The sequence below is a fragment of the Gossypium arboreum genome, chromosome 8, assembly GCF_025698485.1.
Source record: "Gossypium arboreum isolate Shixiya-1 chromosome 8, ASM2569848v2, whole genome shotgun sequence".
NCBI lineage: Eukaryota > Viridiplantae > Streptophyta > Magnoliopsida > Malvales > Malvaceae > Gossypium > Gossypium arboreum.
In genome coordinates, this window is record NC_069077.1 from 20,778,708 (window position 1) to 20,798,021 (window position 19,314).

General features: G+C 34.2%; 1 non-coding gene across 1 annotated transcript; it reads right to left on the bottom strand.

Moving 5' to 3' along the window:
• Positions 1-389: 389 nt before the first annotated feature.
• Positions 390-496, bottom strand: LOC128279541 (small nucleolar RNA R71). Its single transcript, XR_008269743.1, has one exon. It is a non-coding gene; the product is annotated as a small nucleolar RNA R71 (small nucleolar RNA).
• Positions 497-19,314: the final 18,818 nt, after the last annotated feature.

A 19,314-nucleotide genomic window follows, 5' to 3' on the forward strand; every position in this document is an offset into this window, starting at 1 on the left:
TTGTAAATAAGAATCCTACTCCTCATACTATGTACGATTATGCCAAGCCTAATTTAGCGGGGGCTGAATCGAGTATTGTGAGACCTGCTATTGCTGCAAATAACTTCGAACTGAAGCCAAACGCCATTCAGACAATCCAACAGTTTATTCAGTTTGATGATTTGCAAAATGGGGATCCAAATACTCATTTGGCTAACTTTTTGGAGTACTGTGATACTTTCAAAATAAATGGCGTTTCTAATAATGTCATTTGTCTTCGGTTATTTCCCTTCTCATTGAGGAATAAAGCTAAATAGTGGTTGAACTCTCTACCACGAGGGTCCATCACTACATGGGAGCAAATGACCGAAAAGTTTCTGTTGAAATACTTTTCATTGGCCAAGACGACAAAGTTGAGGAATGATATCTCTTCCTTTGTGCAAATGGACTTAGAGACCCTATACGATGCATGGAAGACGTATAAGGATTTATTGACAAGGTGCCCTCACCATGGGTTACCTTATGGTTACAAGTTCAGACTTTTTACAATGGTTTGAACCTCTCAACTAGACAACTGATCGATGTAGCCGCCGGCGGTACCCTAAACAATAAAACACCTGAGGAGGCTTATGAGTTCATTGAAGATATGTCATTGAATAATTATCAGTGGCAAGTCATGAGGACAAAGTTGACAAAAGTTGCTGGTGTTTTCAACCTCGACGCGGTCACCATGTTATCAAACTAGATAGAGCTCTTAAATAAAAAGATTGATGGTTTATATGGTTCTACACAGGTACATTCGATGATGCAATGTAACGCAAATGGAGAAGGGAACCATCCAAAAAGTCTTTCCTACAACCTTAGCATAGAAGAAGAACAAGTCAACTATATGGGTAACAATTCTAAACATCAGAATAATCCCTATAGTAATACTTACAATGTAGGTTGGAGAAACCATCTTAATTTCTCTTGGGGTGGTCAAGGAAATCAGTGAACACAACCCCCTCCAGACTTTCAACAATAACCTTACCAGCATGAGACCTTGAGGAAATGTTGACAAAGTTTATTTTGGTTTCCGAAACTCACTTCCAAAACACCAAAACAGCATTTAAAAATCAGCAAGCATCGATTCAAGGGCTTGAGAACAAAATAGGCCAGCTGGTTAAGATGATTTCAGAAAAACCAGAAGGTAGCTTGCCAAGTAATACTGAAACTAACCCAAGAGAACAACTTCATGTGATTACTGTTTGAGATGAAGAAGGGTTAGTTCAGTCTAAACCAGAACCAAGGCAAAAAAGCGTGGTAAGTAAAGATAAGGTTGATGAAAGCCACAGTAAACAAAAACCGGTAAGTAAGAAGTATACACCTCGTGTGCCATATCCCAACACGACAAAGAAAGACCGCACAAATGAATAATTCAGTAAATTTCGTAAAATTTTGAAAAAGTTATATATTAACTTACCATTTATTGAAGCTCTTTCGCAGATGCCCAACTCTATTAAATTTTTAAATGAGCTTTTGGAAAACAAACGGAAGTTAGATGATTTGTCGCATGTGGAGCTAAATGCGGTGTGCTCAACTATCGTACAAAATAAACTACTCAACAAATTGAAGGATCTAGGGAGTTTTACTATTCCTTATTTTAATTGGTAGTTTAAATGTAAATAATGCTTTAGCTGATTTAGGGGCAATTATTAATGTCATGCCTTACAAAATGTTTAAACAGCTAGGTCTTGGAAAACCCAAACAAACTAGGATGAGCATTCAATTAGCAGATAAAATCATTAGATTTCCTAGGGGTATTGTTGAAGATGTACTCGTAAAAATTGATAAATTCATATTCTCAGTTGACTTTGTTGTCCTAGACATAGATGATGACAGTGATGTCCCTTTAATTTTAGGACGCCCCATTTAGCAACTGCTAGAACTATCATTGATGTTGGTACAGGTGAACTCACACTTCGTATAGGTGATGATACAATCACGCTCCAAGCTCGTGATTCAATTAAGACATCAAGTAATAAAGACTATTTTATAATTCCTATTAATAAGACTAATAATGGGATTCAACCCTCTTTATAGGAAACTCTTTCAAAAAACACAAATAAGCCACGTTCTGGTTCATGCGCCAATAATGGAACCATCCATGGAAGACGAATACTACAGATAGATTAACTAGACAAATGGCGGACCTACGTCAAAGAGGAACAGAAGTAACACCATGTCGAGCTTAACGATAGAACCAAATAATTTAAGGTTAGGGACCAAGTATTGTTAGATGAAAAGGACCCTCGAATTGTTACTACAAAGTTTAAGGCAAACAGAGTGACTTTTTTTACGGTACTCAATATTTTTCCATACGGTACAGTCGAGGTAACTCATTTTCATTTCGGCATTTTTAAGGTAAACAGTACTAGACTTAAACCCTATTTAAATAAAAGAATTGATAACGAGAAAGAGGAGTCTCGACTCCGCGATCTATCGTGACTATGCGAATACGAGGTAAGTCTAGCTTAAGACTTTAAATAAGCGCTTCTCGAGAGGCAACCTGAGTACTAACATTGCTAATTTCCTTAATTTTTATTTCAAATTATTACTTTAAAAATTAACTAAATATTAAAATGTAGGTTTTTGACCCACACGGCCTGGACACACGGGCGTGTCCTAGGCCGTGTGACTTAACATGGGCGCGATAATGAGTTACATGGCCATGCGACATGGCTGCGTAACCCACACGGCCTGGACACATGGGCGTGTCCCTAGCCGTGTGGACTTTGTGACTTAGTTTTTAAAATTTTAAGGAAATCAACAGAGAGGTACACGGCCTGAACACGGGCGTGTCCTTGGCCATGTGGATCCTAGGACTTAATTTTTCCAAAAATTGACAGAGACATGGCCTAACAGAGTCTACACGGGTACATGACACGGTCGTGTGGACCATATGGCTTAGACACAAGGGCGTGTGACACGGCCGTGTGGACCACATGGCTTGGACACACGGGCGTGTCTTAGGCCATGTGAAAACAAGAACTAAAATTTTTAATTTTAAAACAAGTCAGAGAGCTACACGAGCAAGGAAAACAGTCATGTGCGTGACCACACGGGAGTGTGGGAGGCCACATGGGCGTGGGAGAAGCGAACGAGATTACACACGACTGGACAGGATACAACACGGGCGTGTGACATGGCCGTGTGGCCCAACACGAATCGTTAAATGATCGTGTCACCCATAAAACCCTAATCGCTTTATTCTTTTCATCTTTATCTTCTTCTTCACCTAAACCTTCCCCTAGCTGCCGTTCCCCTTTCCCCTACTCCGGTCGCCTTTTGTTACCCTCACGACCACACCATGCCGAAAACCCCCCGTCCTCACCTCTTTCCCTCCAACCCTATACACACTGCCCCCTTAACAACCCCTCACCCTCGCACACCACTAGCATACCTCACAAGCCTCCTCTCTTCTCTTCCCTTCTCTTTTTCTTCCTCCTTTTTACTCACCTTCCTATTCACTCAAGCCAGCCCTGACGCACCACTATGCGCCCCAACCCCATCTGGCCTCTATTTTCCCTTTTTTCTTACTTCTTATCCCTCTCAAACCTGACCCTCCTTCACCGTCATCCGTACCACCACGCCCACCATAACAGTCGGTTTAGTATTTTCTTTATTTTATTTTATTTTATTTTACTCTTTTATTTATTTTCTTTCCTACTGATGCTTCTCATTTTCTGTTTTACTTTTGATTTGTGATTTTAGTTTTAGAATTTTTTCATCTTCAGAAGTATATTTTCTACCTCTTATTCTTGTTATTTTTTCTATTTGTGTTAGGACTAGTTTTCGACTTATGCTCGATTAATCATTTTGCTTTATTGATTCTTGTCATTTGCTCCATTCATTGATCATTGTAGTTCCTTTTACTCTAATTGTGGATTTGATCAGTGTCTGCCTATTTGTTTTATCATAGTTACATTCGTAGATTTTATCTACATCGATATTAGTTCTTCACTTGTTGTTTTTCTTCTTTAGTTGCTTTTCTAATTTGGATTTTTTTTGTTTTTCAGGCATATCATGACTAATACTCGCGACAAATCTAAAGTTGTCGTCCCCTCTTTAGAAAAGCAGAAAGGCCTCGGTGGAACCTCTTCCTTGAACACATCTATCGAGGCTTGCCATTCTTATTACGATGGGCCCCTAGGAAGATCTGTACAAGCTTCATCGAGTGTGACCACTCGATCTTGGCCGTTGCATTGATTGGGCCACGTTGGAGTAGGTCTGTTTGGTTGATGATGTGTGCGCGATTATTACTAGAACCCCGTGGGATAGATTTTTCACCATCATTGAGCCCACCTACACGGAGCTCAGCTTAGAGTTCGACGCGACATTTTTGGTCCAGTAGGTCATGTCGGTCCATGACGAGCCAAGCACCATCACCTTTCGCATTGGTGGGTTGGTACGACACATGAGTGTTCTGGAGTTCAGTGCTGCTTTGGAACTTTACACAGAGGAGTTCATGAGCGTCGAGGACTTTCCTCAGCTTTGTCGGCATATTCATTATTTGCCTTTACGCTGTTGGATTGATCTCATGGGCGGCCTGACAAACTATGACGCGAATTGCTCAAAGGCTACGTCTCTCTCTCTGGCCCTATGGTACCTTCATGCCCTCTTAGCTCATACTTTGCCAGGATGGAGAGAGAGCACAGGAGTGGTTAGTAATTTTGATGACTATTTTCTGTGAAGCATGGCTACTAGACATGTTTTTCATTTGGCGTACTTCATCGCCCTCGTTTTTCACCATCAAACTGAGAGCCACAAAAAGGGCCCCATCTGTCTAGGTCCTTTTGTGAGCCGTCTCGCTCGACACTTCGGTCTTCTCAACACACTGGAGTAGTCCTCGACACTTACCCTAGTCGGTTAGATATCCCCTCAGGGCATTTCAAGCATGATCTACATGAGGATGATTAAGTGGCATCGTGGAGTAGACCCCCCTCAGTATAGACTATTCCAGCCTGATGTTTAGCATGACCCAGAGGACTTTACTGATGATGTTCCTCCCTACCACGAGGATCCACCTCCACCACCACCTTCGAGTCACCGCCCTACTCATTCTGCTGCAACCTTCGCGGACCTTTTCGAGTAATTTACTCGCTTTCAGCAATAGTATTTTCAGAAGTTTGACAACATCAATGCAACTCTACAGCAGATATGCCAGCATCTCTACATCTCCTTTCCAGTGCCACCGGCTCGCAACATTGATTAGTCTGATGATGAAGACTATTGAGTCCATTTGTCTTTAGATTTCTTTTTCTTTTCTTTTATTTTTTATTTTTATGTTTATTTTCTCTTTCTATTTTAAACTTTATTTTCCTTTTTAATAATTGTTCTTAATCGAGTTTTAATCCTTTGATCCTCTTCAGTATTTGTGTTTATCTTCTTATCAGTTGTTCAGAATCATGCACTCTCTACATTTATCTACAATTCCGCTTTTCACTATTTTGGGACTTTTATCCATTATTTAGGGCAGTTTCAGTTTTCTCTCTCTCTTATGATATTCTGTTTATATTATAATTATATTTGTTTGTACATTGAGGACAATGTACATCTTAAGTGTGGGGAGGTTATTTATATGATTATTTGAAAACCCCTGAATTATGCCTTGTACTTAAGTAATTTCCTCATATTATTGTTAGAATGAATTTTTCCTCGATTTATGATTCTTATTGATATGTTTTAGATTAAATTCATAGGTAATTATGCACTGAATGTTTAAACTTTAAGACACTAGAGAATCAAGAATGATAAATCTATTTTTAGAATTAAAAATTTTAGGTTGTTTCCCTAAATTGAAGTATTACCTTGAAGTTTGAGATTTGCAAGATTAACATCAAAAACCATAATTTTTGTGAGATTTTAAACCTTTAGAGCATACACTTTTCTTGCTCATTCTATTATAGGTTATGAGTGTGTCAATACTGATTTGTTATTCTAGAACTTACTTCGATTATACATGTTGAAACCCCACTTTTGACTTGATATACTGAGATGATAAAGGCACTTAGGTTTTAACCCACTTATCCCATAAAAAGCCTACCTTCATAATTAACCCTTAGTGAACCCCTTTGAGCTTAACGAACCGTTTCTTAATTTATCCTTAATATTAACCCATATTTATCCTTAATATTAACCCATAAATCATTCTTTTTAATTCACTAAGAATTTTTCCTATTCTATTGACTCCTTTTTGTCTAGATTTGATTTGGTTAGTTTCTTAACTATGTTTTTTTTTTTAGTTGTTTAATTTTCTCTAATTATTCATTCATTCAAATATATATATATATATATATATATATATATATATGTTGATTATTATTAGTTCTTTGTGTTGAGCTTAAGTACTTAATTTCATATTTTGAGAAGAAGCTCGTATTTTTTTTAATAATTCTGATTGAAGTAATTATTTAGTATTAGTTTATTTTTCTAGTTAGGTAATTTAATAATTCGATCTCGATTCTAACCTTCTTTTTCAGCCTTTTTCCACACCTTTAACCCAAGCACCGTTACAACCCTTTAAAGACATTTTGATTTGTGTATCATATCATTTTATAGTGGTGGGGATTTGATTTTCATACAAGCCTATGGTAATGACTTTTCATAATTGATTTTCGAGTTCTTAATTTCCGCATCTTAAACACTTTGAGTGATTTGAGTGAATCTTTAGTGAGGATGTAAAATCTTGTCGATTTTGAATTAAAGGTAATTACTTAGATAAAGGGAAATACCTATTTTTCATGCTTTAAAAATGTGAGACTTGGATTGTTTGAATCTTTAATGCTCTTTTAGTTGAATTATCAATGTGTGATTATTTGTGAATTATGATAAAATATTATTGATGATAATTATGAATTGAGAAAGTTTAATTTTAATTGTGAGTTGATGATTTTTCTCGAGGACAAACAAACACTTAAGTGTGGGGATATTTGATAAACCATAAAAGTAACACATTTTGATCCCATGCTTAGCATGTTTTTGGATGATATATTATTTAATTTAGTGAATTTGATGCTCTTAATCCTTTAATTTCATGTTTTATACTTAGAAGAGCATAGGGGAACAAAATGAGCAAAAAACGGGCCAAAAAAGGACAAAACGGGATGATTTAAAGATCCACACGGGCTAAGCACATGCCCGTGTAAGCCACATGGGCTAGCCACACGCCCATGTGGCAGTCTGTGTCGATATCGCTCCCTGTTTCCCAAACACCCAAAAAAACCAATTTTTAGGGTTTCTGAGCATTCCAAAGTCTATATAAACACACTAGAAGAAGACCTAAGGGGACACACAGAGTAGAAAACAGAAATTACTCGAAGAAAGCCATTGCAATCATCTCGAAAGTAGATCCACTTCAAGATTGAAGATCTCCATTCAAATTTCTCTCGAAGTTTATTTGGGTTTTTTATGTCTTGTTGTCCTTCTAAATTTGAGATGTTTTCCTTTTACATTATGAACTAAACTCCCTAAATACCTAGGAAGGATGAAACCTACGATGGATCTTATTATTTAATTATTTGAATTACATGATAAATACTTGTTCTTGTTCTTAATTATGTGTTCCTAATCCTTGCATTAATATTTTTAGGATATTAATCCAAGTTTGATGTGTTTATTCAGTGGAGCAAAAGTCCCTGTTTAAAAGTAGATCTAGCATAATTGAGCGGAGTTGATTGCAATCCTTGAAATAGGAAGACATAAATCTGCCGGATTAGAGTCAAATCTAATAGGGGAATCTATAAATCGAGTTAATGCGACGATAGGGGTTTTAATTAGAAAGAGATTTCAATTAATCAACCTAGAGTCAGATGTTCTTAGTTTTGAAAGAGATATTAACATAATTTAGAGATTTCTACGGATCAAGACAAGTGAATAAATTGTTTGATTCAGAGTCAGAATAATAGGTGAAGTTTAGGTAGATTCTTTCCCGTGTATTGTCTCTCTCATTGGTTTTCTTAAGTATTTTCCCAATTCGATCTTTGTTGCGTTCATAGTTAATTAGTTTAATTTTAGATTAAAACGTCTCATTTAATTATTAGGCTAAATAATAGAAAGATAGTTATTACAAGTACTTTTAATCCTTGTGGATACGATATTCCAGACTCACCATAGCTATACTACTATTCGGTAGGTGCGCTTGCCTTCATCGAAATATTAGTTAGTTTCATGACCTATCACATGTTGAGTGACACTGTATTGGAAGAATTGAGCAGCCACTATTTGAAGGGAACCATTCCATTGTTGGACAAACTCAGAGTAGGTGAACTATTATTTACATTAATTAATAATTAAAACAAATAAACTCCATTGTTAAGTAATCTGGTGTATATATTGATTCAATCAAGATGTGAAAAAAACAATAATAACAAAAATAGATTAATGGTTTAACAATGAATAATTCAAATGAATGAATATTTTTTTTTGCACCCAATATAACTTTTTAACTGAAAATTTGAAGAACCCCACTACTTGCTAAAAGATTACATGTAATATCTTGATTTTGGGCCTAGTCGGAATAGTGGTTTCGTGACCACAAAATCCGAGATAGAAATAATTATTTTATGATTATTTTAAGGTCTATGATATTATTGCATGATTGTGTGAAAATTTCGTGAAGAAATTTTATGCATAAAGTGCTTAAATTGAAATTAGGGACTAAATCGAATAATTTGCAAAACTTGCATTCTAGAAGTTTCTAGTATGAAATTGTTTTGAAATATTAATTAGGAGGTCTTAAATAGCAATTTTACCAATTTATAAGTCTATGGACAAAATTGGACATGGATGGAATTTTGGAAAGTTTAGTAGTAAGGGCATTTTGGTCATTTAGGGTAAAATGAATTAAAATACAAAATTAAAAGCCAATTTTGCTCATCTTCAACCCCATGGCCGAATGTAGCAAGGAGAAACCATGGCTAGGGTTTTTCAAGCTTCCAAGCTCGATTGTAAGTCTGTTCACCTCGCTTTTAATGATTTTTACATTTTTGAGTCCAGAACTTGATTTAGGTTATTCTAGCAATAATTTAACCTAGGTTTTATATTTGGAAAAATACCCATAGGTGAAATTTGTGTATTTTGGTGTTTTATGATAGAATATGAGGTTTTAAATTATGTTAGACAACTTGTGCTACTCGGTTTTAAGTGAAAACGAGTAAAAGGGCTTAATCGGTAAAAATACCTAATAGTTATAAGTACATGTTAGAGTGAGAATTAGATGTTTCCATAGAAGGGAAAAATGATCAACATGTCATAAAACATAAGCAAATAGGCTGAAATTTAATTTACGAGCTTTGGGGCAAAAGTGTGAATATGCAAAAGTTTAGGGGCAAAACTGTAATTTTGCCAAAATATGATTTTGGGTCAATTTGAATAATTTGAGTCCTAATTAGACTATATTTGAAATGATAAAGCAAGGAAAACTGAAATTCGGGCTAAAATGGAAAAATACCAAGTTGTGGACGAAATGGTAAAAGTAGCCATTTTCGCATACAAGGTAAGTTCATATGTAAATGTTGGTAACATAGTTATTATTTTAAATATTTTATGTTATTTAAATGATATGATAATTATTATGAAATATTATACTCGTGATAATTGTTTGATAATATGTCAAATTATGTGATATACTTGGAAAATGTGAAATACTACCGAGTATCGGTATCGACATTCCGTAGGAGATGGTTGAGACACATGATTGGGAAAAAGGTCCCGTTGAACCTTAGGAATGGATTAGGATACAAGTGACATGTCACTAGGATGTTTGGGCATCCGAACTCGTTGAGTTGAGTCCGAGTTCACTTATAGATGCGAATGTCCGAACTCGTTGAGTTGAGTCTGAGTTCGAGAGATGTAACTAGGCATCCGAGCTCGTTGAGTTGAGTCTGAGTTCACTTGTGGATGCGAATGCTCGAGCTCGTTGAGTTGAGTCCGAGTTCGCTTATTGGGGGGTTACATGGTAGCTTGGCTACATATGTGGCACTTATGTGCAAAGTTTCCATGTATCCGAATTATATTCCGATGTGTTCAACGGGTAAAGTTCTACTCAAATGGAGGAATACTAGAGATGAAAGGGATGTATTGGTGAGTGTTGTGAAATGGATACTTTGAACAGGTATGTACTTAACCCTCGGGTTGAAAAATCGATATAACAATAATATGGTAAGATGATAAATGAAAATATGATATGAATGTCTTGGTGATGATTATGCAAATGATGTTTTATGTTTGCTTATATGGTTATGTTACTTGCTATTTGCATGTGAACTTACTAAGCATTTATGCTTACTCCATCCTTTTCATTCCTTGTAGTTTTGACAAGCCAGCTCGGAAATCGGGAACGGTCGGAGGTTCGCTCACACTATCTGTATACCATCTTGGCATAATGGCTTGTATATTTTGAGTATGGCATGTATAGCATTATAATCATTTTGTATATATGGTCTTATGATATGGTTATTGAGTGGTATGGAAATGCTTGGTAATGATTAGCCATTGGAATGGCTAATCATGATCATATTTGGTGTTATGTATGTCAAATTGCTAGCTAATCCATGTAAACCATGAAATAGGTAAAATTTACCATAAAATAGATTCTAACAGCAGCAGTGATGTAACTTTTAAAAATCACTAAAAATAATAGAAATGGAATTAAATGATGAGTATATTATGAAATTGAAGCTTAATGAGTCTATTTTCATATGGATTGAACAAAACAGGTCTATGAATTATATTTTATGAGATATTTGAATTTTTGTGAAATAGGGCCAAAGTGATTTCTAGATCCCCTATTCTGACTTTAAATATTTATCATAAATTGTAAAAATATAATTAGAAGTCATTATTTATATGTACAGATTCCTTATTGAGTCTAGTTTTAAGAGAAATAAACTTCATAGTCATTAAAATTCTGTACAGAGAGATATCTGATTCGTAATACACAGAGGTCAGAGCAGTCGAACCCTGAAACAGTGGAGAGTTTAACTAATAAACTGTACTAATTGGCTTGAGCAAAAATTCTATAAAAAAATTAGTAAATATATAAATGAGTCTATTTTCAGGGAAAATTTACAGAATTGGATTTCGAGTTTCGTAACTCGAGATATGAATTTGTAAGCGACTGTGACGCAGATTGCTAGTTTAACTGGAAATTTTAAAAATAAATTGTTTGAGCTGTTTAAGTAATGAATTAAGTCTGTTAACACCTCGTCTTTGACTCCGGTGACGGTCTCGGGTACGGGGCGTTACATTACATAAATTTGAATATACGTTAACTATAAAAAACACTTAACAAATAGCGTTAGCTTAAGCCTAAGCCATACCTTTTTACAGCTCTTTTGGTTTGCCAAATCAATTAGGGTTTATGGTTTGCCTAAAATAAAAATCAAAATAATTATGGGCTTAGAAATGTTTCAACAATGAAAATGACAAACAAGGGTTCCAAGAAGAAAAAAAAATTCTTCATTCAAACAAGGTTTCAATTAAAAAAATGGTTTTTCAAACTTACACTCCTATCAGTTCTACAAGCGGTTGGAGGTTCTATGAAAATTATTGAAAGGGTTGGTGATTTTTTTTTAAACAAAGAGAGTTGTTGAATTTTTTTTAACTAAAAGAGAGTTGCTGAAATTATATTTTGAATGAAATAGGGTTCGTCAAATTTTTTTAACGAAATAGAGTTCGTGAATTTTTTTTAGGGCTACTTTCAAGAAGTAAAATTTTACTTATCGCTTAAATTTAAGATAATATGTTTTAATTTTTAACTATTTTTAAATTCATTTATGAATTTTACTAATATTTTGAAAAAAAATAGACGTCTATGTGGCAACTTGTGATTGGCTAATTTTTTTTCTAGCGGGACTAACAGTTGGGGTAAAATGGATAACGACTTAATAATTTAGGTACCGGTTTTGACCAAAAAATAGTTTAGGATTCTTTGGAACGACGTTCCAGCTCAGAAGTTCAAGCCGGTTAGAGGTATTAGTCAAGGATGCACATTATCACCGTATCTTTTTCTATTGTGTATGGAGTGGTTGGGATAGTGAATGGTAGGTGGACTTCTATTCGGTTGTTTAAAACTAGTCTGCTTCTTTTCCATCTCTTTTTTTGTAAATGATTTCATCCTCTTTGGTTAGGCTGAGGAGAGCCAGGTGAAAGTTATCAAAGAAGTGTTGGATACATTTTGTGTGTACTCGTGTTATAGGGTTAACATGTAAAAGTTGAGTATCTTCTTTTCTAAAGAGGTGGAGGAAGATCTCAAAATGTATATATGTAGATCGATTGGGTTTCGCATGGTTTAGAATCTCGATACGTATTCAGGAATTTCACTTTTTTATGACAAGGTGACTAATAATACTTTGCGCTTTATGGTGGGAAAAGTGTATAGCAAACTTTGTAGTTGGGATGCTAATCAACTCTCTTTAGCTAGCAGAATTTCTTTGGCATAGCCAATTTTGCTCTAAATAGGAAATTGAAAGCATCGTCAGACAATTCATATAGGGATCTTCTAGTGGTTCTAAACAAATCATCTTGGTTAGCTGGGATTTAGTTTGCCAACCTAAAGCGCATGGTGGGCTTGGTAAAAGGTCGTTACGAGATCAAAATACTTCATTTATAATGAAAGTGGGTTTTAGTATTGTGTCTAATGCCTTCACTTTATGGGTTCGTGTCCTACGTTCAAAATATAGGATTCAAAGTGGCTTACCAGAAACTTTATCAAAGGGTAGACATTCTTTTTTATGGAGATCGCTTTCAAAGTTATGGTCGTTTATTCGTGAAAACCTCATTTGGTCTGTTGGAGATGGTAGCAACATCAATTGTTGGAAGGATCCTTGGGTTCTGAATATTAGGCCTCTGTGTAGGATGATTTCTCCTAACTCAAATCTTGATATAGAATGTACTATCAGTGAGATGATTATAGAGAAGGAGGACAGGAATTTAGATTTTCTTTGACTTTGGGTTTCAGAAGAGATCATTCAGCAGATTTTGGGGGTTCCACTACCTTAGCCAAACTTGGGTACAGACAGAATCATTTAGGGGGCACTTCTTCCGATTTATTTTCCATTAAAAGTGCATATGAGAAGTTGCGGGAAAGGTTATGGAATTCAAAGGAAGCGGTTGGTAGCTATCATGAAAGTTTCAGTGTCCACAAAGGGTTAAAGTGTTCATATGTCTTGTCTTTAAACATCGACTACTTACCAATGTAGAAATGACAAGAAGAGGAATAGGGGTGAATTATGGTTATAGAATTTGTGGTCATGAGTATGAAATGGTCTTCTTACACGTCTTTGTGACTGTATTGTAGTTAGAGACATTTGTGACTGTATTGTAGTTAGAGACATTTGGAACCAGTTAATTCCTACAGGCTTTTTTTTTTTTTTGCAGGGATTTTACAAGAATGGATGGAGCATAATATCCATAATAATCAATCTGCCGGCCTTGTGAAAGAAGTTATTTAGCAGTGTTTATTCGGGATTTTAATATGGCGCATTTGGAAGAATCAAAACCTTTACATTTTTCAAGGTCTATCTTGGAATGCTGATACAGTTATCAAAGTCTCTTTAAGTTGGGAAAAAAATTTATTGTTCCTTTGTCTAGTAGTTGGGTAAGAATGAATACAAATGGCTCGATTAGAGTAGAGGATGCATTCGCTGCAGTTGGAGGGATTTTACGAGATCATAATAGGAGGTGGATAATTGGATTTACTAGGTATTTGAGTAATTGTGTTATCCTTGATTCAGAGCCTTGGGGCATTATGGACAGGTTGAAACTCGAACTTGATCAAAAATTTGAAAGAATATTAATTCAGACAGATATTCTTGAAGCAGTCAATATCATTCAAGATAGGGGCCGAGAGAACTCCAATTCCGCCTTGGTAAGAAGAATCCATTCTTTATTGAAACTCCTAAGTTAGTGGAGTATCTAATATATTCCTTGAGAAGAGAATAAAATCACAGATAGTATTGTTAAGACAATCTGTGACAGAAGAAAAGAGTTAAGATTAATAGAGGACCCCATTCCGATATATTACTCTTAATGTTTACCTTTTGATTTGTATTCCTTTCACCAAAAAGAAAAAAGATAAAATAATCTTGTATCTTTTTTATGTTATATCCATATTTCTGTTTTAATCATCACTAATTAATTTTAGAAGTTTTATTAAAAATGATATTTTTATTTTTAAAAATTTTCATAAAAATTATAAATATCTTAATAAGACTATACATTTTAATTTGTATGTACAATCAATCTGTACACTGCAAAGGATACAAATTAGTGGATGTTTATAACTTTCTAAATCTTCCTCCTAATTCAAGAATCGGAATGATGTTTCAATCTACATTTAAATAAATATGTAACTAAATGGTGAATCTTCATTTACAAAGAGCCATTTTATATATTAATATATTTTTAGTATTTTTTTATGTAATTATTTTATAATACGTTTATTCAATCAATATTGAAAATAAAATAATAAAATTTAAATCTATGCACAGTTATGAATAAATTTAAAAGTTACCCTTTAACAATTAAGACATATCAACAAGTAGTAATTATGATCATTAATGTGAAAGCTATATTTGTTATTTTAAAAATTTTATTTGAAAACAATACTTATCCATCATTGATGTTTAAATTTTATTAAATGAAAATATATTTATATTTACTTTAGTATTTCTAATATTGTATAGTTTATGTTCTTGAATATCCATGATTTGCATGGCTCAAATTCACTAACACATTAAACATTTTGGAAATATAATTGTACAAGACAACGAGAAATTTAACCAAACCAAAGCTAAAGCCATCATATTCCTTTCTTATCAATCTCTATGAAAATTAAAAGCATTAAATTATGGAATAACTTAAAAGAAAGATATTATTTAAAGCTCGTTGTGATTAGATTTACCTAAGGTTGTAAGATTTTAAAACCGTGAATATAACTTTTCACTATTTAAATTAAATTCTCAATTAAAATTACTTGAAGAAAATGTAACTTATCAAAATTTATTAGAAAAAACTTTTTCAATTTTTCACACATCTAATGAACTCCTATAACAGTAATATCATGAAAAAAATTTTAAGAAATATTCTGAATTAATCTCATTCCTTTTGGTGTTTGAGCAAAATAATTAGCTTTTAGTGAAAAATATTAAAGTAGTTCCGTTTATTCAGCTTCTTTATTACAAGTGAATGCAGCAATATATAGTAATTTTAAAAGTGGCAAAAAAACCGTGATCATGGTCATGGTTGTGGCCATGGCCATGGACATGAACATAATCAAGGGCATAATAATTATTGTTATCATAGTGTTAATAATTATTTTGACCACCAAAAGAAGAATAATAGTGAGAAGAGAGAGAAGGATGATCCATTTTATCTTTCAAAAGGCAAAATTTTGTGTTATTGATGTGGTATGAATGAACATTTATTATGTACTTACTGAACACTTATTCATATTGTAAAGTTGTATCAAACTTCCATAAAAAAGAAAGGGAAGAATATTGAAATTAATTTGATATATCAAAATAATGATAAAAAAATCAATTTTGCTTACAATGATGATGATGACGACTTTTAACAAATTTGTTGATTTTACCCATATTAACGAAAAAGAATATTTTTTTCGAAAATGATGATGAAAAAAATAGAAGTGAAAATGATAATAACATTTGAATAATTATTTTTAGGAAAAAAAATATTTTCAAATTTTTAAATAGGCTTTTTGTAACATCCTTACTTGACCTGATCGCCGAATCTGGATATGGAGTTTCACAAATGGACCGGATTTGGCTAAGCATAAATTTTAAACATAACAATTTGGAAGAATAACAATAAATACTCCTTACAACAGAAAGCTTAAATTAAAATAAGAACTTACTATCTCCAAATTTCAAATTCTAAGGAAATTATTTTATTACAATATATTCGATCTCGAGGCAAAGCCTCTAAAGGTACCCCTCCTATGTGCATGACACTAAACTAATGATTGCTTATTGATCTATCTCGGTCTGGCTTGGTCCCTCCTCAAGATGCTCGATCACTCTTGAGTTTTGCAGACATAAGCCAAATTTCTGTAAGTTTGAAAGAACTTACTGAGTTTCTTTAATGTATTTATCAAAAATAAACCCCGTCTTGCAGATACAGTAGATGAAAAAGAACTAATCACAACTAACTCCATATTTGTTTGAGGTGATTTCTTTTAATTTGAAATTGCGATATTTGATTCATTCCTCGAACTTACCTATAAGCGGATATGCCACCAAGCGATCTTCCCTTGGCGAATCCTAAAGTCATTCGAAAAGTTTTGGTAGTTTCTCAATTGTCTCGCCATAACAGTGAACTCTATCATTTTCTTACGTACATTATTTTCTTCATCTATTTCCCTTCCCGAACATCCTTCTACTCATAATTTTTAATCTTTAATCACATAATTGGGTGATCAGTTACTAGTATAGAGTCTCTTTTCAACCTTGGACTTATGAGGTAGTCTTTCTGCCTACCACTCTGATAACCCTTTAGTTTTGCCTTCATTGGCGATCATAGCAAACCCGATTAGTCCTTGGTGGACTCTATTTTCCTACTTCAGTCATATAAGACTTACTGACATTACACTAGTAGGTTTAGCTAACAAGGACCCCATGTCACTCTAGTGGGCTAGATCTCATTTCACCCTAACAGAAATACCTTGCCTTTAAGGCGTATGTCCTTTTGCGGGGCACCACTTTGGTCTAAAGTATTTCGACAAACTGTCATCTTAGTGACCATTCGAGTTTCCCCTTAAAATCATCTCTGTTTTAATACATGGTTGGTGCTTTCTCAAAAGTTTCCCCTTAAAGAGGAATAGTCTTGGGGGATTCCTCAAATTCACTGGTTGGCTATTGCTTGCCAATACTCGCAATTCTCCTTGTTTGCGTGACTTTTCATATTCACTGTCTTAGTAGACCACTTGCGTTTATCGTCCCAGCGAACTCCATATGTTGTCATAGTCGAACTATAGTCTTACACATGTAATCCGTATTTAATGTCCTAGTGGATGTCTCTGTATTTACTATCCCGACGGACTACTCCGTGTTTACTATCCCAGCAGACTACCCCGGTTTATTATCCTGACAGACTACCCAGTGTTTATTATCCCCGCGAACTATACCAGTTACCATAGTCTAGCTATGGTCTTACACGTTAAACCTCTTTCGAGGTGTCGCCCCATGGGACCTTACTGCCATCGCGGTGTCACCCCATAGAGTCTGTTGACCATCATCACAGTGTTGCTTTATGGAACGTAATGATCATCATCATGGTGTCGCTTTAGAGAGCCAATCCATATCATTTCATTTCTTATTTAACCTGGATGCTTGAACACCGAAGTGTCCCCTCTGTAAGGCTTGAAGCTTCGCACATCATGGTTTGCACTCAACAACACTGTGTGGCGGCATCTTATCAAAATTCTATTTCCCTATTCATCCACCCATACCTCCAATTTGCCATGACTACCTAAATGCTTGAACACCGTAATGTCCCCTCCATAAGGCCCGAAGCTTCGCACACCATGGTTTGCACCCAGCAACACCATATTGGGATATACAAAAACACCATTTCCTGAATCTTAGCTTTAGAACCTATCAATAGCCTCCCCTCCATACCCCACAGTTATAATCATGCAATGCATGCATTTCACTTACATACTATCATAGAGTACACAATCTTTTGAAAACATAGAATCATAACTAATTTCATGCATATTGAACTACATTGGCAGATACTCATATACTAGCCAAACCCACACATGCTTAGCATTCACAATCAACAATGTTCATACATCATCATAGAACTTAGCACAGAATCATGCCAACTACTCAACATTTTAAGAATGGAGTACAAAAACTCACATGCTGCTTTTTTGCCCTCATAGCTTAGCTTTTCCGAACGCCAGAAATTCCATTCTCCTGGCAGCTAAGCAGTACAACCAAGGTCATAAGTTAAACTCATCATTTTCAGCTTAAAACTCAGTTTTCCAGAAACATGCAGAACCTCTAAAAAGGTTTCTGAAAATTCTTAACTTTATGTCATAAACTTACAAACATCAAAGGTCTTAGAACTTTACCAGCTCATCGGATTCTCTACTTTTCCAACTTAAACCTCATGACCAATACTCCATGCAGAGCTTCCCAAAATTCTCTTCTTCGGAGTAACCAAAGAAGGAGATGAAGAAGAGAATAAAACAAATTTGAGAAGAAAGTCACCCACGGGCATTTCCTTCTCAACTATTTATAGTGCTTCTCGCATAGTCTTCAACTATATAAAAACCATCCATTGATAATCATTTTGTCTCTCACTAAAGAACTAGTTGGTTTTAATCCAATCAAACCAGTATTAGATTTCAACCATGTCCAAATCAGTTACTAACTTTTCCTAGTTTTTCAGTAGAAGCCACCGATTTATGGCTTCTTTCAATATAACCCTAAATTGTTCTTAATTTTCAGGCTTAAAGGAAACCGGGGGTGACACTTTTGGTATATTTGTAATGTTATATATTTTTAATACATGCAATAGCTTGTTTTTTATTTCAATGAAGATAATGGGTTTCTTCAACTCATTGGTTGGAGCTAAGAGTAAGAATGAGACTGAAGACACATATTTTACCCACAATGTTACAAGACATACTATATTTAAAGATAAAAAAATATTTATCTCATTTAATAGCAAATGATCAAATATTAATACCATATCAAGTAGTGTAAATTTAATCAAATGTTCTAAAAGATCTATTATTACTACAATGGACAAAGTTTGAAATATATGTATTTTTTATACATAAAATATATGTAGTTTTAATGTTATAAACTTTAGTATTTTAATATATATATTATCTCTTAATCAATTAAATGAATACATTTACATTAATTATGAAATTGATATTTTTATTATATGTTAATAAAAAAGTTACACAATTACAATATTTAATATAAAATTTTCATTTTATTTTGTAGGCATAATAATAAATTTAACCCTCAACGTTTAATTTTTTATTATCAATTTTACCTTATTATTATTTTAGTTAAATTTAGTCAAACCTTTCAAAAGAGCTAAATTGTATTTAAAAAGAGAGAGAAGAAAATGCTAACTAAAACATTATTTTTTAATAATGTTTGTGTGACAATCCAGTGACGATCTATGTGTACTTCATGCTAACATGACACTATTTTCCTTATATGCCACAACAATAAATAATTTAAAATTTATAAAAATAAAAAATAAAATTGAAAAATATTTTTAAAAAAATAGCATGAAGTACGATAT